Genomic DNA, 24278 nt, shown 5'->3' on the forward strand with positions numbered 1-24278 from the left:
GTCTGGGCCAGCAGCCTTGCGACGGTTAACGTCGGTCACGTTGAAGGAGAGCCCACAGTCTTTGGTACACCTTATGCAACAGCGGGGACTGTGAAGTAACACAAACATAGGCACAGACACATGCATATACACTCATGATAACATACGCACTATACACACACCAACGCATGGATTTTGTGTTGTAGATATGTGGTAGTGGAGTATGGGCCTGAGGGCACACACTTAATGTGTTGTGAATTCTGTACTGAATGTATTGTCAATGCATTCTGAATGTATATGGTTACTGTACAGATTCCATGAGTAATTGTAAAAACAAATGTATCCATGTTATTAAACACAGGGTGTGTTTCAGTCTAAGAAGGGGATAATGTAATGTGTTTACACATTCGAATGTCTCTCAGCCTGTCACACAATATTATGCAAATGAGTTGCTGTATGTGATGATGCTGGGGCATGCTTAGAGTGAGTGAGTTTTAGGCTCCTTACAAAATTACAAACAGTAGCCTAGAAGTAGCAAAGTAGAAGTCCATTGATTGAACATGAAATGTATTTTAATGTTTGACATAGGCCTATAGCTTACGGTTTATATTTTAATGCAGTCATCTTGGTTTTCATTCAAAGTGACTTTTTATATGTCACTTGTTTGTATCAATTGCAAAGACATTGGCAACTTTTGGATTTGTAGTCAACTTCATTCTGATGTTATGGGCGGTCACAGAGAGACGGATAAATCATGTAATTCTATGTTTAGTTGTCTATAAGCTGTTCTACGAGTTGTCTGAGGAAGGCACTAGATTACAAGCGTTTTCAAGTGCAAGGTTAATAACAATGGTTTTGGGAAACAGCTTGGAGATATAACGTTGCTCCTATGAAAGTTCTAAGGATGAATTTAGCCTTAAGATGCTTTTGGGAAACCAGGCCCTGATTGCTGAGAACCGCCAGCGAGAGACTGTGCTCCGCAAGGTGGGAGACACCTAGCCCCTGCCCCTTATCTAAAACGTTTTGTAGGTGTTCTCTATGCATGCAGTAGATCCTGCACTGTGAAAATGTAACTTTAGTCAATGTTGTTGTTCTCCTCCCCTTCTGGCAGAAAAAGAACAAAGTGGAGACACAAATAGAGAACTTCTGCTTTTCCATTTTAGGAATTAGACCAGCACAAATAACACAATGTAAAACAGCATATTTAGATTTTTGATATGTGAGTTACAAATGGAGAAACAACTGGATGTGTAAAGTAGGTTTAATATAAAATACTAGGTCAACACACTAAACACACATAGGACTCAAAACAAGGAAGCCATGCCTAAACACAGATACATGTACATCCATGTTGCTGCTGTCAATTGTGAGAAGGACATTTAACACTGCATTCAGACTAATTACCAGAATAAGCAGGTCAGCATTACACAGGTTAATTTTTTAAACAGGACACCACAACACTTTAAATGTGTTACTGAGTCCACATTTGATCAAATTGGGAGAAAAACAAGTGAAGGAAGTAGCATAGGGAAAATGGGTGATAGAGATAAGATGGAGAGTCCCAAAGTGTCCGAGGTTCAGTGGTGTAGAGTACTTAAGTAAAAATACTTTAAAATACTACTTAAGTAGTGTTTTGGGGTATCTGTACTTTACTTTACAAATGATATTTTTGCCAACTTTTACTTTTACTTCACTACATTCCTAAATACAAAATAATGTACGTTTTACTCCATACATTTTCCCTGACACCCAAAAGTTTGTTACATTTTGACAGGAAAATCATCCAATTCACACACTTATCAAGAGAACATCCCTGGTCATCCCTACTGCCTCTGACCTGTCGGACTCACGAAACACAAATGCTTCGTTTGTAAATTATGCGTTGGAGTGTTGGAGTGTGCCCCTGGCTATCCGTCCCCAAAAAATTGTGCCGTCTGGTTTGCTTAATATAAGTAATTTGAAATGGTTTATACTTTGATACTTAAGTACATTTTAACAATTCCATTTACTTTTGATATTTAAATATATTTTAAACCAAATACTTTTAGACTTTTTTTTTTTTTTTTACTGGGTGACTTTCACTTTTACTTTTCTATTAAGGTATCTTAACTTTTACTCAAGTATGACAATTGAGTACTTTTTCCATCACTGCCGAGGGTGAGGTACCATGGGGCATAAAAGGCATAGTGTGGAATAAGGGGTAGGGTGTTGTGGGACATGAAGGCACAAGGATGAATGATGGCCCCTACTCCCATGTCGGAAGCGTCAACCTCCACCACAAACTGATGGGTTGGATCCGGATGGATGAGGATGGGGGCAGTAGTGAATCGTTGCTCCAGATCCACAAAAGCCTTGTCCGCTGCTGGGGACCATGTGAACAGTACCTTGGGAGAGGTGAGCGCAGAGAGGGGAGCCGCCAGGTTGCTGTAGCCCCTAATGAAACTGCGGTAAAAATAAGCAAACCCCAGAAACCGTTGTAGCTGCACCCTAGACATGGGTTGGAGCCAATCCACCAACGCTCTCACTTTTTCCGGATCCATCTGAACATTCCCTTCAGTGATGAAAATAAACAGTGGAGCGGTGGAACTTGCACTTCTCCGCTTTTACAAACAACTGATTCTCCAAGAGGCGCTGAAGGAATTGTCGAACATGGAGAACATGTTCTTGGGCAGAACGGGAGAAAATCAGGATGTTATCAAGATAGACAAAAACAAAACGATTCAACATGTCCCGGGCAAGATCGTTGACCAGGGCCTGGAAGACAGCGGGAGCGTTGGTGAGTCCAAACGGCATGACCAGGTACTCATAACATCGAATTAACCACGGTTTATTAATCCAACAGTGGCAGGCAAAAGACAGGTCAAGGGCAGGCAGGGGTCAGTAATCCAGATAGTTGGGGCAAAGGTACAGGACGGCAGTCAGGGTCAGGGTAGGCAGAGGTCAGCAATTCAGATAGGTGGGGCAAAGGTTCAGGACGGCAGGCAGCCTCAGGGTCAGGGCAGGCAGAAACGGTCAAAACCGTGCTTCTACACCCTTTTTAGGTCGTTGTCCAAAATATCCGGCCATGTCCAGTCATACTCGGGGTCTCAGTGTGTGTCCCTCGACGTCATTCCGTCTCAGTTGCAGGATTCAAATCGTGGTCATCGTGTGTTTGTGAATCACAACCTTAAAGACGATGAGTGATTTTATTCACTCATCGTGAATTGTATGGAATGGTCTGCCTACCCATGTGAGAGACGCAGACTCGGTCTCAACCTTTAAGTCTTTATTGAAGACTCATCTCTTCAGTAGGTCCTATGATTGAGTGTAGTCTGGCCCAGGAGTGTGAAGGTGAACGGAAAGGCTCTGGAGCAACGAACCGCCCTTGCTGTCTGCCTGGCCGGTTCCCCTCTCTCCACTGGGATTCTCTGCCTCTAACCCAATTACAGGGGCTGAGTCACTGGCTTACTGGTGCTCTTTCATGCCGTCCCTAGGAGGGGTGCGTCACTTGAGTGGGTTGAGTCACTGACGTGATCTTCCTGTCTGGGTTGGCGCCCCCCCTTGGGTTGTGCCGTGGCGGAGATCTTTGTGGGCTATACTCGGCCTTGTCGCAGGATGGTAAGTTGGTGGTTGAAGATATCCCTCTAGTGGTGTGGGGGCTGTGCCTTGGCAAAGTGGGTGGGGTTATATCCTTCCTGTTTGGCCCTTTCCGGGGGTATCATCGGATGGGGCCACAGTGTCTCCTGACCCCTCCTGTCTCAGCCTCCAGTATTTATGCTGCATTCGTTTATGTGTCGGGGGGCTAGGGTCAGTCTGTTATATCTGGAGTACTTCTGTCTTATCCGGTGTCCTGTGTGAATTTAAGTATGCTCTATTTAATTCTCTCTTTCTCTCTTTCTTTCTCTCTCTCGGAGGACCTGTGCCCTAGGACCATGCCTCAGGACGACCTGACATGATGACTCCTTGCTGTCCCCAGTCCACCTGGCCGTGTTGCTGCTCCAGTTTCAACTGTTCTGCCTGTGGCTATGGAACCCGGACCTGTTCACCGGACGTGCTACCTGTCCCAGACCTGCTGTTTTCAACTCTCTAGAGACCGCAGGAGCGGTAGAGATACTCTTAATGATCGCCTATGAAAAGCCAACTGACATTTACTCCTGGGGTGCTGCACCCTCGACAACTACTGTGATTATTATTATTTGACCATGCTGGTCATTATGAACATTTGAACATCTTGGCCATGTTCTGTTATAATCTCCACCCGGCACAGCCAGAAGAGGACTGGCCACTCCTCATAGCCTGGTTCCTCTCTAGGTTTCTTCCTAGGTTCTGGCCTTTCTTGGGAGTTTTTCCTAGCCACCGTGCTTCTACACCTGCATTGCTTGCTGTTTGGGGTTTTAGGCTGGGTTTCTGTACAGCACTTTGAGATATCAGCTGATGTACGAACGGCTATATAAATAAATTTGATTTGATTTGATTTGATTTGATCACAGCATTTTCACAAATTGAGCCATACACAATACAATTTAAGCATTGAGGACAGCATTTTGTTGACAACATGGTGGTTTACAATATGTCTACTGTGTGTGAATAATGGAAGAATATTAACCAAGCTGTAGGTCAATTTGAGTGTGTGTGGTCACTTAGGCCTGCACATCAACCAGTACTGGGATCATTGGAGACTTGGGATGCTTGCTCTCAGAGTGCTGCTTGAATGTCTTCAGGTCCGCGTCTATAAAGGTCAAGTACAACATGGAGGAAGTTAACAATCTGTGGCTTAGATTGAATTCAAAGTCGACACAAATGATAAACTAAGCAATACGACGCAACAAACTACTACACATATGAAAGACTACCACACATGCTGTTACAATAGCCTAAACACAGAGTGGAACCTAATGGCACATACAATACCAACCAATAATACTCACCCGACAGACAGGGCAGAATATTTAACAGCCAACAGACTGTTAAATAGTCACCACTAGCCAGCCTCCGCCCAGTACCCTGCCCTGAACTTAGTCACTGTTACTAGCCAGCTACCACCTGGTACTCTACCCTGCATCTTAGAGACTGCTGCCCTATATGTACATAGTCATTGAACACTGGTCACTTTAATTATGTTTGCATACTGTTTTACCCACTTCATATGTACAGTATTAACTTCCTCTTGACTTTTTCCACATTTTGTCGTGTTACAGCCTGCTTTTAAAATGGATTAAATTGAGATGTTTTGTCACTGGCCTACAAACAATACCCCATAATGTGAAAATGGAATTCGTTTTTCTGAATTTTTACATACATTTAAAATGAAAAGTTGAAATGTCTTGAGTCAATGAGTTCTCAACCCATTTGTCATGGCAAGCCTAAATATGTTCAGAAGTAAAAATGTACTTAGCAAGATAATACGTTGCATGGACTCACTCTGGGTGCAATAATAGTGTTTAACATGATTTTTGAATGACTGCCTCATCTCTGTACCCCACACATACAATTATCTGTAAGGTCCCTCAGTCGAGCAGTGAATTTCAAACACAGATTCAACTACAAAGACCAGGGAGGTTTTCCAATGCCTTGCAAGAGCACCTATTGGTAGATGTTAAAAAACCCCAAAAAAAGCAGTTACTGTGAAGTGAAGTTATTAATTCCACTTTGGATGGTGTATCAATACCCCCAGTCACTACAAAGATACAGGCGTCCTTCCTAATTCAGTTGCCGGAGAGGAAAGAAACTGCCCAGGGATTTCACCACTTACAGAGTTTAATGGCTGTAATAGGAATGCTATTTTATTTTATTTTGATCAATTTTAGAATAAGGCTGTAACGTAACAAAATGTGGAAAAAGTCAAGGGTTCTGAATACTTTCAGAATGCACCGTATATACAGTACCGGTCAAAAGTGTGGACACACCTACTCATTCAAGGATTTTGTCTTTATATTTACTATTTTCTACATTGTAGAATAATAGTGAAGACATCAACACTATGAAATAGCACATATGCAATCATGTAGTAAGCACAAAATATTTAACAAATCAAAATATATTTTAGATTTTAGATTCTTCAAAGTAGCCACCCTTGTCTTTGCACACTCTTGGCATTCTCTCAACCAGCTTCACCTGGAATGCTTTTCCAACAGTCTTGAAGTCTCATCCCAAACCAACAGTCTCATCCCAAACCATCTCATTTGGGTTGAGGTCGGGTGATTGTGGAGGCCAGGTCATCTGATGCAGCATACCATTACTCTCCTTCTTGGTCAAATAGCCCTTACACAGCCTGGAGGTGTGTTGGGTCCTTGTCCTGTTGAAAAACAAATGATAGTCCCATTAAGCACAAACCAGATGGGATGGTGTATCGGTGCAGAATGCTGTGGTAGCAATGCTGGTTAAGTGTGCCTTGAATTCTAAATAAATCACAGACAGTGTCACCAGCAAAGCACCCCCACACCATGATACCTCCTCCTCCATGCTGAGTGGAACCACAAATACGGAGATCATCCGTCTCACAAAGACACAGCGGTTGGAACCAAAAATCTCAAATGTGGACTAATTGCAGAAGTATTATTGTCATCATGGCATGTTTGCTGCACAGTGATGATCATCACATTCGTATCTGTGTGGAAACAGCACAAGATATGGAATGCCAACCCCCAACAATAATCCCTGCAGTATCCTCTGTCTGTCCACTTGATCATCCTACACATGGTAAACTGGCTTTAGTAGGAAGCTGAGAAGGGCTCTGTTTGAGGTTGTTAACTATAGCAGACTGATCCTGAATGAAGAGCTGGGTCTGGAGAGCAAAATACATTCGGATTTTACTGTAAGCAAATTATTTTGCCCTCTACTCTACAACACTGTGACATCACTAACCTTCTCTAACTGTAACATCAACGTGACATCACTAACCTTCTCCAGCTCTGACATCACCGTGACATATGCCATGTTCATATGCTAGGAAACTCAAAAACTTCCGACTTGCTGATTCGTTGACAGCGGCACTGCAACCAGTGCAACCAGCAAGTCGGAAATGCCAGAGTTTCCTAGTTCCGACTAGCAAGTTAACGCGGCAATAGCTGACTTTCAGCTGTCATTACTAACCTTCTCTATCTGTAACATCACTGTGACATCACTGACCTTCTCCAGCTATGACATCACTGAGCTTCTCCAGCTGTGACGTCACAAATTTTCTCCAGCTGTGTCACTGTGTCATCGATGGCTACTCCCTCTTCCTACCCTGCGGTCCCACCCATCATGTGGTAAAGATTAAAGGTTACCACTTTGGTTTGGCCCAATAGAAGTGTCTCCTTTGTTGCTTTGGTTTGGATGTGGTACCATGTGTTCACCTGAACCCCCCCCGTCCCCCCCCCAAAAACGGTTTATAGTCTGGAAATAGACACATGGACTGTACTATATGGTAAATCTGGGACCCATCTAAAGGTGTGTGAGTGTGTGATCAGGTCCGGTACCCATCTGAGAGTGTTGACGCGCATCTGGTCCAGCTCTGTCTGTAGCTGAGACAACAGGTTTTTCTTCTGCAGAATACCGCAGCTCTGCTGGTCTGTGTATCTCTGTTGTGCCCCCGGTTGGCCGTCAGCCTGACCCTGCACCTCGCTTCTTTCCCTCTGCCGCAATTGCTCTCTGGTAGATAGCAGGGTGGCAAACCTCCCCAGCAGCAGCCATATCTCTTCATACTAAATATACAGTTGAAGTCGGAAGTTTACATACACTTAGGTTGGAGTCATTAAAACTTATTTTTCAACCACTCCACAAATGTTTTGTGGACCTCTCTAGGATAGGTGGGACAGTAGCGTCCCACTTGGCCAAAATCCAGAAAAAATGTAGCGCGCCAAATTCAAATATATTACTATAAAAATCAATCTTTCATGACATCACACATGAAAGACACCAAATTAAAGCTACACATGTTGTGAATCCAGCCAACATGTCTGATTTCAAAAAGGATCTACGGGGAAAGCACACCAAACAATTATGTTAGCTCAGTACATAGCCACAGAAAAACACAGCCATTTTCCCAGCAAAAGATAGTAGTAACAAAAACCAGAAATAGAGATAAAATTAATCACTAGCCTTTGAACATCTTCATCAGATGACACTCATATGACATCATGTTACACAATACATTTATGTTTTGTTCGATAATGTGCATATTGATATCCACAAATCTCGGTTTACATTGGCGCCATGTTCAGAAATGCCTCCAAAATATCCGGAGTAATTACAGAGAGCCATGTCAAATAACAGAAATACTCATCATAAACTTTGATGAAAAATACATGTTTTACATATAATTAAAGATACACTTGTTCCTAATGCAACCGCTGTGTCAGATAAAAAATAAAAAAAACTTTACGGAAAAAGCACACCATGCAATAATCTGAGACGGCGCTCAGATAGTAACAACATTTCTCCGCCGTGTTGGAGTCAACAGAAATACGAAATTACATCAGAAATATTCCCTTACCTTTGATTATCTTCATCAGAATGCAGTGCCAGGAATCCTAGTTCCACAATAAATCGTTGTTTTGTTCGATAATGTCCATTACTTATGTCCAATTAGCTAATTTTGCTAGCATGTGTAGTACACGTGTCCAAACGCTCGCTCAGATGCAGGCAAACGTTGGACGAAAACTTCAAAAAGTTATATTCCAGGTCGAATAAACTGGTCAAACTTAGTAGAGATTCAATCTTCAGGATGTTGTTATCATTTATATCCAATAAGGTTCCAACCGGAGAATTCTTTTCAGTCTCTATAAGTAATGGAACGCAGGACGATATAATGAGGAAAGCGCGTGACTGGCAATCTGCCAGACCACTGACTCATTCCCCTCCCATCCGGTCCCACAACAAAGCATAAGCTTCATTCCACGTTCTACTGACTGTTGATATCTAGTGGAAGGCGTATGAAGTGCAAACAGATCCATATATTACAGGGAATTGAATAGGCGATGACTTTAACAACGACCACTCTCAGAATTTTCACTTCCTGTTTGGATTTTTTATCAGGTTTTTGCCTGCCATATGAGTTCTGTTATACTCACAGACATCATTCAAACAGTTTTAGAACCTTCAGAGTGTTTTCTATCCAATAGTAATATTAATATGCATATATTAGCATGTGGGACAGAGTAGGAGGCAGTTCACTATGGGCACGAAATTCATCCAAAAGTGAAAATGCTGCCCCCTATACCAAAGAAGTTAAACAAACTATCGTTTTGGCAAGTCGGTTAGGACATCTACAAGTCATTTTTTTTACAGACAGATCATTTCACTTATCATTCACTGTATCCCAATTCCAGTTGGTACAATAAGTTGACTGTGCCTTTAAACAGCTTGGAAAATTCCAGAAAATTATGTCATGGCTTTAGAAGCTTCTGATAGGCTAATTGACATAATTTGAGTCAATTGGAGGTGTACCTGTGGATGTATTTCAAGGCCTACCTTCAAACTCAGTGCCTCTTTGCTTGACATCATGGGAAAATCAAAAGAAATTAGCTAAGACCTCAGAAATAAAATTGTAGACCTCCACAAGTCTGGTTCATCCTTGGGAGCAATTTCCAAATGCCTGAAGGTACCATGTTCATCTGTACAAACAATAGTACGCAAGTATAAACACCATGGGACCACACAGTCGTCATACCGCTCAGGAAGGAGACGTGTTCTGTCTCCTAGAGATGAACGTACTTTGGTGCGAAAAGTGTAAATCAATCCCAGAACAACAGCAAAGGACCTTGTGAAGATGCTGGAGGAAACAGGTACCAAAGTATTTCTATCCACAGTAAAACGTGTCCTATATCGACATAACCTGGAAGAAGCCACTGCTCCAAAACAGCCATAAAAAAAGCCAGACTGCAGTTTGCAACTGCACATGGGAACATAGATCGTACTTTTTGGAGAAATGTCCTCTGGTCTCATGAAACAAAACTAGAACTGTTTGGCCATAATGACCATCGTTATGCTTGCAAGTCGAAGAACACCATCCCAACCGTGAAGCACGGGGTGGCAGCATCATTTTGTGGGGGTGCTTTGCTGCAGGAGGGACTGGTGCACTTCACAAAATAGATGGGTATCATGAGGAAAGAAAATTATGTGGGTGTATTGAAGCAACATCTCAAGACATCAGTCAGGAAGTTAAAGCTTGGTCACAAATGGGTCTTCCAAACGGACAATAACCCCAAGCAGACTTCCAAAGTTGTGGCAAAATGGCTTAAGGACAACAAAGTCAAGGTGTGGCCATCACAAAGCCCTGACCTCAATCCCATAGAAAATTTGTAGGCAGAACTGAAAAAGCATGTGCGAGCAAGGAGGCCTACAAACCTGACTCAGTTACACCAACTGTGTCAGGAAGAATGGTCCAAAATTCACCCAACTTACTGTGGGAAGCTTGTGGAAGGCTACCTGAAATGTTTGACCCAAGTTAAACAATTTAAAGGCAATGCTACCAAATACTAATTGAGTGTATGTAAACTTCTGATCCACTGGTAATGTGATGAAAGAAATAAAAGCTGAAAGAAATAATTCTCTCTACTATTAATTTGACAATTCACATTCTTAAAATAAAGTGGTGATCCTAACTGAACTAAGACAGGGACTTTTTACTAGGATTAAATGTCAGGAATTGTGAAAAACTGAGTTTAAATGTATTTGGCTAAGATGTACGTAAACTTCCGCCTTCAACTGTACACATGCACACATTATACATTTGAACATGAAGCTAGGTTTAGGGTTATGGTTGAGGATTAGGTTTGAACCGGGATGTGGACATGACGTTAGGGTTAGGGTTGTGGTTAAAGCTGGGATTTGGGTTGAACCAGAATGTGGAAATTCCATTTGCAACAAACATGAGCTGTTAGATTAATCAGCCCACATTTCCAAGAGAATGCAAGTGCGCTGATCCCACAAGAAATATGGAAGTTTTTTTTTAACTTAAGAATGTTAGCAGCATATCCAGAGACCAAAAAGTTTAATAGATAAACACATTTCTCAGGAGGGGTGAATTGTAGAGGTTTAGCCATTATAACTTTTCAGGTCATTTTCTGTAACTTTCCCAGAAACTTCAAACTTCAAATTGGCACAAATGAACAAGCCGTAGTGAGTGCCAGTTTTGGGTACCTTGATCAGTTTGAGGACCTGTTCCAGGAAGGTCCAGTAGAGGGCAATCTTCTCCACCATGCACTGCAGCCTCAGTTTGCAAGCCTCCAGGAGCGCACTCTTGTCTCTCCCTCCCTCTTTCTGACACACAGCATCCCTCTCTCGTTCCGACTTCTTCTCAACATGGCCTCGCTTTGCCTCGTTCTCCTGCAAGATGGCACATGTGACTATGATGGTTTTTCCAGTGTCTGTGTGTGTGTTAGCCACCCAATATGAGGAATTTGTCAAATTTGAGCAGAGACTCCTTCAGTTTCTCCTCCTTATCTCTCCGCCTTCGCAAACTCTCCATCTTAAACTCCTGTGAAACACACTATCCCAGGTACATACAGTATGTTAACTCCGATAGTCACATTTTTGTCACTTTGTTTTTATGATTGCTATGATTATTATCTGGAGCTGTTGATCCACCTCTCCGATCTATGTCTGTTTCTCAATCATCTGTGTGGCTCCACTCATCAGATCTTTGTCCCACACAGGCAATTTTCTTGATCCAAGGCAATTTTATCTGCTGTCTCCAGGGAGTTTCTGATCAGCAGTTAGAAACTTGAGAAACTTTCCCTTCGGACTGCCCTCTACCCTGCTGTACTATCCTGTCTCTATGGCAATACATGGACAAAGCCTCTGTTGCCCCCAATGGCAAACTACTGACATAGAAGCTCCACTACAGTGTGTGTGTGTGTGTGTGTGTGTGTGTGTGTATGTGTGTGTGTGTGTGTGTGTGTGTGTGTGTGTGTGTGTGTGTGTGTGTGTCTGATAAGGCATGTGGTCTGTTTTCCATTCTGTATCTCTGTCTCTCTCTCTACTTCTATTTATAGCCTACCTGCATATCTATAAGGTCTATATTTAGTCTATATAAACTCAGCAGAAAATGAAACGTCCTCTCACTGTCAACTGCGTTTATTTTCAGCAAACTTAATATGTGTACATACTTGTATGAACATGACAAGATTCAACAACTGAGACATACACTGAACAAGTTATACAGACATGTGACTAACAGAAATGGGATAATGTGTCCCTGAACAAAGGGGGGTCAAAATCAAAAGTAACAGTCAGTATCTGGTGTGGCCACCAGCTGCATTAAGTACTGCAGTGCATCTCCTCCTCATTGACTGCACCAGATTTGTCAGTTCTGGCTGTGAGATGTTACCCCACTCTTCCACCAAGGCACCTGCAAGTTCCCGGACATTTCTGGGGGGAATGGCCCTAGCCCTCACCCTCGGATCCAACAGGTCCCAGACGTGCTCAATGGGATTGAGATCCGGGCTCTTCGCTGGCCATGGCAGAACACTGACATTCCTGTCTTGCAGGAAATTATGCACAGAACGAGCAGTATGGCTGGTGGCATTGTCATGCTGGAGGGTTATGTCAGGATGACAATGACAACAAGCTCAGTTCGATGATGCTGTGACACACCGCCCCAGACCATGATGGACCCTCCACTTCCAAATCGATCCCGCTCCAGAGTACAGGCTTCGGTGTAACGCTCATTCCTTTGACGATAAACGCAAATTCGACCATTACCCCTGGTGATACAAAACCGCCACTTGTCAGTGAAGAGCACTTTTTGCTAGTCCTGTCTGGTCCAGCAATGATGGGTTTGTGCCCATAGGCGACGTTGTTGCTGGTGATGTCTGGTGAGGACCTGCCTTACAATAGGCCTACAAGCCCTCAGTCCAGCCTTTCTCAGCCTATTGCGGACAGTCTGAGCACTGATGGAGGGATTGTGCGTTCCTGGTGTAATTCGGGCAGTTGTTGTTGCCATCCTGTACCTGTCCCGCATGTGTGATGTTCGGATGTACTGATCCAGTGTTGTTACACGTGGTCTGCCACTGCGAGGACGATCAGCTGTCCGTCCTGTCTCCCCGTAGCACTGTCTTAGCCGTCTCACAGTACGGACATTGCAATTTATTGCCCTGGCCACATCTGCAGTCCTCATGCGTCCTTGCAGCATGCCTAAGGCACGTTCACGCAGATGAGCAGGGACCCTGGGCATCTTTCTTTTGGTGTTTTTCAGAGTCAGAGTTTCAGAGTTGTTTTAAATGGTATCTGTGAAAGACAAACAATTCAGTCTACATTTTGTTTACTTTCTGCTCACTTTATTGCATTAGTGAGCCCTCAAATGATACTTTAGCCTAATTTGCTACGTAGGTCATCTGCCTTTTTTGCAATTATTTTCCATTGGACAAAAGATGTAACCCACAAATGTTGGCTTAGGTTTTTTTTGCCAAACTAACTGTCTTAATGTATTTAAATTATTTGATTTCAACTAACTTATGTTTTATTACATAAGGCCTCTTTAGTGTCCCAAGTATTCATAACTGTGACCTTAATTGCGTACCGTCTGTAAGTTGTTAGTGTCTTAATGACCATGCCACAGGTCCATGTACATTCATTGTTTATGGTTCATTGAACAAGCATGGGAAACAGTGTTTAAACCCTTTATAATGAAGATCTGTGAAGTTATTTTGATTTTTACGAATTATCTTTTACGTTTCTTTTTTGCTGAGTTTATTTCTCACTACACAGAATCTTTTCAGATAGCCACAGACGTGCGTGTGTGTGCGTGTGTGTGCGTGTGCATTTTCCCCATCTGACCAACGGCTGCTGACAAAGCGAGAGAAGTGTAATCTCGTGATTTCAAGCTGTCTCACACCCGATATCACACATTTCTCTGTGGACTGTGCCACCGCTAATACATCCAGTCTTTTTTAGTGACTAAACTGATCTTCACTGACTAGTTGCTACCTGTGATCCAGAGAGCCTTGTCATCTTCAGACTGCAGACAGTAAACAGCTCAGTCGTCACCTTTGTTAGACTACATTACAACACAACAGGAGACAGATGGGACTGTTATTAACAATCATCTAATGTAGCTAATGGAAATACAGTATGATGTTATGCCTACCAGTTGACTGTAACTCTACTGATCATATTGTGTTGAAGATGGTGAGACAGACGAGAGGAGAGCAGCAGGACCAGGAAAATGCATCTACAAATGCAAACGTGACACACACACACACACACACACACACACACACACACACACACACACACACACACACACACACACACACACACACACACACACACACACACACACACACACACACACACACACACACACGCACACACACGCATAGTGCCGTGACCTAGAGCCATTGGAGGGAAAAAATAACAATATAGCGATGGAAGGAGTAGGGAGACGCAGCTGTATGTATTTTTGATGAAATACACACACACAGGCCACTCATGCATGTAGATGCCACACACACTCATACGGGGACACACACACACATGATACATACAAAGTTGTTAATGCTAATGTAGCGATGCTATTAAAATAAAAGTGTGTTGTCGGGGATGACAGTGTGAGGTTGAGGAGATGGGGACCTCACACCCATGTAAACGCCACCAGACCTTTTAACAGCTGATTAATATTTGAAGGCATCCTCCTGACTCTCAGGCTGATCATCTGTGATTGTTTGTCGTTTTCTGCTCCATCCATCCCTGGGTCTCCCTCTGTCACTCTGCTGTCCCTTGGGAGAGGAGAGGAGGGGCAGACACCAGCACACACACATCAACCTCCAGCCATGAATATACACACACTTCAGACACACATCACACATCCCTTTAAAAAATTTTTTTATTTATTTAACTTATTATAATTTTTTTAACAATACATGGTCAAAAACAATAGACAACTTAACATTTACATACATACATTTCCACAAACATTAAAGACATCACACTTGCTCAGACGCACATGTTCTCACAGTAGCCACACCCAATGTTGTTTCTAATGCTTGTAAGACTGTGGCCAATATGACTTCAAATTGTTTTATGTTGTTTCTGTCTGTAGCCAGATTTTTTACATATTATATTGAAATAATAAAGAATGTGATTCTTCCATTCACTTAACATTGGAGTATTGTTTGACTTCCAGTATTTAAGTAATAGCTTCTTCAATACAAGTGACAAAAATAATATTGTCCGACTCATTGGGTATCTCACTATACCCCCATATGACATTTCTTGAAATATGCAGATAGACGGATTAAAAGTAGATTTACATTATCCAACTTCTGACAGCCAGCTTTCTAACTGCCCATAACTTTTGGACTTTATAGCACTCCCAGAAAGCAGGAATTATTGACTCATTGTTAGTTCTACACGTGATGTGACTCTGAAGCTGTGCTGTAGAATTTGTTAATTTTGTCTATTGTATAATAAATTCTATACATTCGTTTATACTACTACGTTTACCTATCATTTGACTATCTTTTTCTGACTCAAATACGATTCCAACATCGCTCTGATGTCCAAAAGTTTTCAGTTAGAAATTTTGTGATATAAAAGTTTTAAATTGCATATATTTGAAAATGTCTACATTGGTCAGTCCAAAAGTGCTTTTTAATTGTGTCATGGAAATAATTATATATATATATATATATATATATATAAGTATATACACTGCTCAAAAAAATAAAGGGAACACTTAAACAACACAATGTAACTCCAAGTCAATCACACTTCTGTGAAATCAAACTGTCCACTTAGGAAGCAACACTGATTGACAATAAATTTCACATGCTGTTGTGCAAATGGAATAGACAAAAGGTGGAAATTATAGGCAATTAGTAAGACACCCCCAAAAAGGGAATGGTTCTGCAGGTGGTGACCACACACCACTTCTCAGTTCCTATGCTTCCTGGCTGATGTTTTGGTCACTTTTGAATGCTGGCGGTGCTTTCACTCTAGTGGTAGCATGAGACGGAGTCTACAACCCACACAAGTGGCTCAGGTAGTGCAGCTCATCCAGGATGGCACATCAATGCGAGCTGTGGCAAAAAGGTTTGCTGTGTCTGTCAGCGTAGTATCCAGAGCATGGAGGCGCTACCAGGAGACAGGCCAGTACATCAGGAGACGTGGAGGAGGCCGTAGGAGGGCAACAACCCAGCAGCAGGACCGCTACCTCCGCCTTTGTGCAAGGAGGTGCACTGCCAGAGCCCTGCAAAATGATCTCCAGCAGGCCACAAATGTGCATGTGTCTGCTCAAACGGTCAGAAACAGAGTCCATGAGGGTGGTATGAGGGCCCGACGTCCACAGGTGGGGGTTGTGCTTACAGCCCAACACCGTGCAGGACGTTTGGCATTTGCCAGAGAACACCAAGATTGGCAAATTCGCCACTGGCGCCCTGTGCTCTTCACAGATGAAAGCAGGTTCACACTGAGCACATGAGCACATGTGACAGACGTGACAGAGTCTGGAGACGCCGTGGAGAACGTTCTGCTGCCTGCAACATCCTCCAGCATGACTGGTTTGGCGGTGGGTCAGTCATGGTGTGGGGTGGCATTTCTTTGTGGGGCCGCACAGCCCTCCATGTGCTCGCCAGAGGTAGCCTGACTGCCATTAGGTACCGAGATGAGATCCTCAGACCCCTTGTGAGACCATATGCTGACACATGCACATTTGTGGCTTGCTGGAGGTCAATTTTCAGGGCTCTGGCAGTGCTCCTCCTTGCACAAAGGCGGAGGTAGCGGTCCTGCTGCTGGGTTGTTGCCCTCCTACGGCCTCCTCCACGTCTCCTGATGTACTGGCCTGTCTCCTGGTAGCGCCTCCATGCTCTGGACACTACGCTGACAGACACAGCAAACCTTTTTGCCACAGCTCGCATTGATGTGCCATCCTGGATGAGCTGCACTACCTGAGCCACTTGTGTGGGTTGTAGACTCCGTCTCATGCTACCACTAGAGTGAAAGCACCGCCAGCATTCAAAAGTGACCAAAACATCAGCCAGGAAGCATAGGAACTGAGAAGTGGTGTGTGGTCACCACCTGCAGAACCATTCCCTTTTTGGGGGTGTCTTACTAATTGCCTATAATTTCCACCTTTTGTCTATTCCATTTGCACAACAGCATGTGAAATTTATTGTCAATCAGTGTTGCTTCCTAAGTGGACAGTTTGATTTCACAGAAGTGTGATTGACTTGGAGTTACATTGTGTTGTTTAAGTGTTCCCTTTATTTTTTTGAGCAGTGTATATATATATAGTATTTCCTATTACCATGTAGTTTACGGTTTCTATGCCTTTAGTTTACCATGTGGGCCAATTTATCTGGGATTTCTGTAAAGCTATCCAAGGATTGTTCCATAGCGGTGTGTTTTTAGGGAGTGATATTGGTTATTGTAGAATGCGTTTCATTTCCTTCCATGTTGTTATAGTGTTCTGTACTATGAAGTTGTTCATGTCCTTAGCTCCATCTTTTGAAAACAGACAAGTGAAAAGATTCTGGGGATGAACATGCAAATCTTCAATTTGTACCCTTTGATCGTTTTTAGTGCATTTCAATATATTGTGCAAGTAAAAGCCACCTAATGAGAATATGTACATAGAAATATATGGATGAGCGATGTTCGAGCGCCATAGGCAAGGTGCAATAGATGGTATAAAATACAGTATATACATATGATATGAGTAATGCAAGATATGTAAACACTATTAAACTGGCATTATTTGAAGTGGCATTGTTGAAAGTGATGAGTGATCAATTTAATAAAGTGGCCAGTGATTGGGTCTCAATGTAGGCAGCAGACTCTCTGAGTTAGTGATGGCTGTTTAACAGTCTGATGGCCTTGAGAGAGAAGCTGTTTTTCAGTCTCTCGGTCCCAGCTTTGATGCACCTGTACTGACCTTTCCTTCTAGATGGTAGCGGTGTGAACAGGCAGGGGCTCGGGTGGTTGTTGTCCTTGATGATCTTTTTGGCATTCCTGTGACATCAGGCACTCTAGGTATCATGGAGGGCAGGTAGTTTGCTCCCGGTGATGCGTTGTGCAGACCACACAACCCTCTGGAGAGCCATGCGGTTGAAGGTGGTGCAGTTGCCGTACCAGGCTGTGATACAGCCGGACAGGATGCTCTCGATTATGCATCTGTAGAAGTTTGTCATGGTTTTGGGTGACAAGCCAAATTTCTTAAGCCGCCTGAGGTTGAAGAGGCGCTGTTGCGGCTTCTTCACCACACTGCCTGTGTGGGTGGACCATTTCAGTTTGTCTGTGATGTGTACGGTGAGGAACTTTAAACTTTCCACCTTCTCCACTGCTGTCCCTTCGATGTGGATAGGGGGGTGCTCCCTCTGCTGTTGCTTGAAGTCCACAATCATCTCCTTTGTTTTGTTGACGTTGAATGAGAGGTTGTTTTCCTGACACCACACTCCGAGGGCCCTCACCTCCTCCCTGTAGGCTGTCTCGCCGTTGTTGGTAATCAAGCCCACTACTGTTGTGTCGTCTGTAAACTTGATGATTGAGTTGGAGGCATTCACAGGCAATCTACCTGTCCCAGACCTGCTGTTTTCAACTCTCTAGAGACCGCAGGAGCAGTAGAGATGCTCTGAATGATCGGCTATGAAAAGCCAACTGACATTTACTCCTGAGGTGCTGACTTGTTGCACCCTCGACAACCACTGTGATTATTATTATTTGACCCTGCTGGTCATCTATGAACATTTGAACATCTTGGCCATGTTCTGTTATAATCTCCACCCGGCACGGCCAGAAGAGGACTGACCACCCCACATAGCCTTGTTCCTCTCTAGGTTCTTCCTAGGTTCTGGCCTTTCTAGGGAGTTTTTCCGAGCCACCGTGCTTCTACACCTGCATTGCTTGCTGTTTGGGGTTTTAGGCTGGGTTTCTGTACAGCACTTTGTGACATCAGCTGATGTAAGAAGGGCTTTATAAATACACTTGATATGATTTGATTTGATGGCCACGCAGTCGTGGGTGAGCAGGGAGTACAGGAGGGGGCTGAGCACGCACCCTTGTGGTTGAGGGTCAGCGAAGTGGGGATGTTGTTTCCTACCTTCAACACCTGGGGACTGCCCGTCAGAAAGTCCAGGACCCAATTGCACAGGGCGGGGTTGAGACCCAGGGCCTCCAGCGTGATGATGAGCTTGGAGGGTACTGTGGTGTTGAATGCTGAGCTGTAGTCAATGAACAGCATTCTTACATAGATATTCCTCTTGTTCAGATGGGATAGGGCAGTGTGCAGTGTGATGGCGATTGCATCGTCTGTGGACCTGTTGGGGTGGTATGCAAACTGAAGTGGGTCTAGGGTGGACGGTAAGATGGAGGTGATATGATCCTTGACTAATCTCTCAAAGCACTTCATGATGACAGAATTGAGTGCTACGCGCAGTGTTGCCAACTAATTTTCAGGGGGGATTTGCTAGAGGCAGGTCAATTTGGTGCTAAAAGTTGCTAAATGACGTTGTGATATCATTGCGTAATTACATAAAACTGCATCATTACGTAGAATACACAATAACGTTACTCAAATTGACTGGCTATCTCAGCAAAAATTATGATTTGACATTTGTTAGTTTAGATTTGTTTGTTTATCACATATTTTTATTTGTAAAATTAAGATAAACACAACGCATTTTATATGATCAGGTATTTTTATTTTTAAACACAACACATTTCATTATTGAACAATTACACATTACCCATTATTGAACAATTACATTTTGTTTATTTTCTTTTTATCTAGTAAACCTACACATTCTGAACAATTATAGTTTTAAGCAGTGTATTGGTAGTTAGTTATCGTGAATGGCTGCAAAAATGCATTGTGAGTGACGTCAGCAGCAGACGCTTAGCTCGTGCACAGGCAGCTCAGCCAACAATGATTTGCAATTTGCTGAAATTGCTTCTGGCCTGCTGCTGCCTGTGCACGAGCTGAGCGCCTGCTGCTGACGTCACTCACAAAGCACTTTTGCAGCCAGGCACGTGTGTTGTGACTGAGTGTGTGACAGAGAAAATTGTTTTGTGTAATTTAGAGGGAAAATGCGTGCATTTTAGCGTTTGAGTCACTTTTCAAAAGTTGCTAAAAGTTCCAAATACATTTCTAAAAGTAACTACATTTGTTGCTGGGTGCTGTTTGAAAAAAAAGTTGCCAGGGTAGTCTGAAAAGTTGCTAAATCTAGCAAAATTGCTAAGTTGGCATCACTGACTATGCGGCAGTAGTCATTTAGTTCAGTTATCTTTGCCTTCTTAGGTACAGGAACAATGGTGGCCATCTTGAAGCATGTGGGGACAGCAGAATGGGATAGGGAGCGGTTGAATATGTCCGCAAATACAACAGCAAGCTGGTCTGCGCATGTACTGTGGACACGGCTAGGGATGCCGTCTGGTCCAGCAGCCTTGCAAGGGTTAACACGTTTAAATATTTTACTCGCTTCGGCCACAGAGAAGGAGGGGGGGTGCAGTCCTTGTTAGTGGGCCTTGACAGTGGTACTGTATTATCCTCAAAGCGGGCAAAGAAGGTGTTTAGTTTGTCTGGAAACGTGACGTCGGTGTCCGTGACGTGGCTGGTTTTCTTTTTGTAATCCGTGATTTCGTGTAGACCCTGCCACATACGTCTCGTGTTTGAGCCGTTGAATTGCGACTCCACTTTGTCCCTGTACCGGCATTTTACTTGTATGATTGCCTTGCGGAGGGAGTAACTACACTGTTCATATTCAGCCATATTTCCAGACCTCTTTCCATGGTTAAATGCGGTGGTTCGTGCTTGAATAGCTTTTCTTACTTTGAAAAAGAAGGAGTAGCCTTTTGTAGTTGGGAATAATAATCTCCAGGTGTCCTGTAAAATATTGTATATTGATGAAATTGGTCAGCCTCTTTGGAGGCTTCTTGAATTTCCCTTTTTTATTGCTCTGTCTAACTTGCTGAATGCTTGATTTAGGTCACCTGCTAAACTAATGGTTCCAGTGTGGGTCTGATCTAATATAGCTTCAATTCTATCTAAAAACACCAGATTTGCCCATGGGGGATATACCATTAAATCAATTGCATTTTTTCCACCTTGTAAGGTACAATTCAACATTTGAAAATGGCCTTGGTCCATGTGTTGGGATATAAGGGAAAAGGGTGTATTCTTATTTATCAGGATGCCTAAACATCTTCTGTTACTACAGTAGGTGGCTGCAAAGGCCCCTCCAACCAAGCTCCACTTTAAGTATTACATTTCTCATTGTTTGAAGTGTAGCTCTTGCAGGAAAACCACATCTGTGCACATTCCATATAATAAGTTGGATTTTGTTGGCCTTTACTTGTAAAGAATCAAGGTCTAGAATCAAACCTTGTCTGTTTCGTCTGTCATTGAAAAACCAGATAAAACATTTTATCAGACATGTCATATGAGGGCAGAGTTAAAGAGTTAAAGTATGAATACATAGTTATTGTATACATTACATTTATAAAACGTGTGAACATGTAGGCTAAGCAAACATTTAACAGAGAAAACACACAAAACAAAATACAAGTACTTCTTTGTACTTTAGGGCGCAATGCCCTTTTAGGGATTTTAAGCTCCCACTCCTTCCCTAATATACCAAAGTCTGTGGATGATGTCATTGTAAATACATTGGAGAAAGGCTGCCACTTAAATACTGTGATCAGTTTGTAATACCTTGTGAATTAAATTCAAGTATAGTGGCTGGTGGGGCTCTACTTGTGGAGAGTGGGTCCACCAAGAGACCGAAGTGAGATGAGTGGAGGCACCACACATACTTCAGGGAAGTTCTTGATGCCCTCCTAGCTCCCCCGTCCTGATCCTTCGGATTGAGCCCATCTCCACTCTTGCCAATAACCATCATTGGATCTTAACTATAATGGCAAATAAGGAATAATAATGACTTTACCTCCTCTCCTAATTTGGCCAGAACTCTTATTCATTTTAAGAAGGTTTGAAGGTCTCAAAAATAAATTCAATTAGATAAATCCTTCCTTCCCTTTTTCCCAATCAAAGCTTGTCCCTCTCCACCTCATCACACATTTCAACTCCAGCTACTTTGATGGATGCACGAACACAAAGCCTAAATCTGCAGTAACTAACAAAAAGGGAAGAAAACAAATGTTAAAAAACCAAAGTGGATCTTCCTAAAAGATGCTCCCCTCTCTCCTTCTCTCTCCCCCACTGAGCAGAGGTGATAAACATTTGGATATCCATTATTAAAGGTCAACAGGACAGCCCAAACAAAGCGTGTACGTCCCTGAGAGGAAGTCTGTGTTTATGGTAATGATGCTCTTCGGGCTCATCGATTAGTGATGAGAAACCATATTTGAGGGACACATGGAGTGTATATGTGTGTATGTTTGGGGAGGGGAGGGGGGAGTAGGGGAAAATATAGCCAACAATGGGATAGTAAATAGGAAAGGCGTGTGTGTGCATTGGGGGATGTGTGTAGGGGTGTGTTTATGCATTTGTTTGTTTATTGATGTTTTTGTTGTGTGTTAGTGTCTCTACAGGGGTCTTGTTGGGCTGTTTGCCAACATCATGAAACATGGGTAACAACAAACCTCCAGGGAACACTGGGGGAATGCTGGGGAAGGAGCCTGCTGGCTGCATGTGCTGCCTGGCTGCTGAAGTAGGCCCTGAGGCCTGGACGTTACAGTCTCATCTGCAGTTGCTTTTAGACTTTTAAAGTTGATTGACATGAGACGTTATAATTTAAAAACTAATATAATTAAATACAATTATTTGAAGTCGCACTTGCTGATTTTCTAGATGGTGAAAGACGGATGTGTGTATGTGTGTGCATGGGTGTATGGGTGGAGGGGGATGGGTGGATTAGCATGCCTCTCAACTCCCCTGTCTGTAATGAGACTGGACACTGGCTCCACGTCGACCCCCAACCCTCCAACTACTCACTGGGGGGTGCGTCTCCACTCCCCTTTCCTCGCTTTCATATGTGTGTGTGTGTGTGTGTGTGTGTGTGTGTGTGTGTGTGTGTGTGTGTGTGTGTGTGTGTGTGTGTGTGTGTGTGTGTGTGTGTGTGTGTGTGTGTGTGTGTATGTGTATGTGTATGTGTGTGTCTGTCTGTCTGCCTGTCTGTGCCTATTCATGTGTTTATGAGAAGGACGTTTCTAGGGTCTAATAGTAGTTTGTTTGAGTTTCTGGGCTGGTGAACAGAGCATGACTCTATTAGAGGTGGTTTGTCTTTTTGTGCAGCAGGGGGTCTCCTCATGGAGCGCCGTACTGGAGACATGCAGGCTGGTCACTGGGCCTCCTCATGAAGCGCCGCACTGGAGACACGCAGGCTGGTCACTGGGCCTCCTCATGGAGGGCCGTACTGGAGACACGCAGGCTGGTCACTGGGCCTCCTCATGGAGCGCCGTACTGGAGACACGCAGGCTGGTCACTGGGCCTCCTCATGGAGCGCCGTACTGGAGACACGCAGGCTGGTCACTGGGCCTCCTCATGGAGCGCCGTACTGGAGACACGCAGGCTGGTCACTGGGCCTCCTCATGGAGCGCCGTACTGGAGACACGCAGGCTGGTCACTGGGCTTCCTCATGAAGCGCCGTACTGGAGACACGCAGGCTGGTCACTGGGCCTCCTCATGGAGCGCCGTACTGGAGACACGCAGGCTGGTCACTGGGCCTCCTCATGGAGCGCCGTAATGGAGACACGCAGGCTGGTCACTGGGCCTCCTCATGGAGCGCCGTACTGGAGACATGCATGCTGGTCACTGGTTCTCCTCGTGGGGCGCCGTACTGGAGACATGCAGGCTGGTCACTGGGCCCCCTCATGAAGCGCCGCACTGGAGACATGCAGGCTGGTCACTGGGCCTCCTCATGGAGCGCCGTACTGGAGACATGCAGGCTGGTCACTGGGCCTCCTCATGGTGCGCCGCACTGGAGACATGCAGGCTGGTCACTGGGCCTCCTCATGGAGCGCCGTACTGGAGACATGCAAGCTGGTCACTGGGTCTCCTCGTGGAGCGCCGTACTGGAGACATGCAGGCTGGTCACTGGGCCTCCTCCTGGAGCGCCGTACTGGAGACACGCAGGCTGGTCACTGGGTCTCCTCGTGGAGCGCCGTACTGGAGACATGCAGGCTGGTCACTGGGCCTCTTCATGAAGCGCCGCACTGGAGACATGCAGGCTGGTCACTGGGCTTCCTCATGAAGCGCCGCACTGGAGACATGCAGGCTGGTCACTGGGCCTCCTCATGGAGCGCCGTACTGGAGACATGCAGGCTGGTCACTGGGCCTCCTCATGGAGTGCCGCACTGGAGACATGCAGGCTGGTCACTGTGCCTCCTCACAGAGCTCCATGCTACAAACAGATGGGAAATTAGGATGGGTCTCTGTCCAC

The 24278-nt window shown here is 44.1% G+C and overlaps 1 pseudogene; it reads right to left on the reverse strand.

The window, feature by feature from the left end:
* Nucleotides 1–1054: 1054 nt before the first annotated feature.
* LOC129852864 (coiled-coil domain-containing protein 42 like-2-like) lies at nt 1055–21773 on the reverse strand (annotated as a pseudogene).
* Nucleotides 21774–24278: the final 2505 nt, after the last annotated feature.

Source organism: Salvelinus fontinalis, chromosome 4 (assembly GCF_029448725.1).
Source record: "Salvelinus fontinalis isolate EN_2023a chromosome 4, ASM2944872v1, whole genome shotgun sequence".
NCBI classification, from domain to species: Eukaryota; Metazoa; Chordata; class Actinopteri; order Salmoniformes; family Salmonidae; genus Salvelinus; species Salvelinus fontinalis.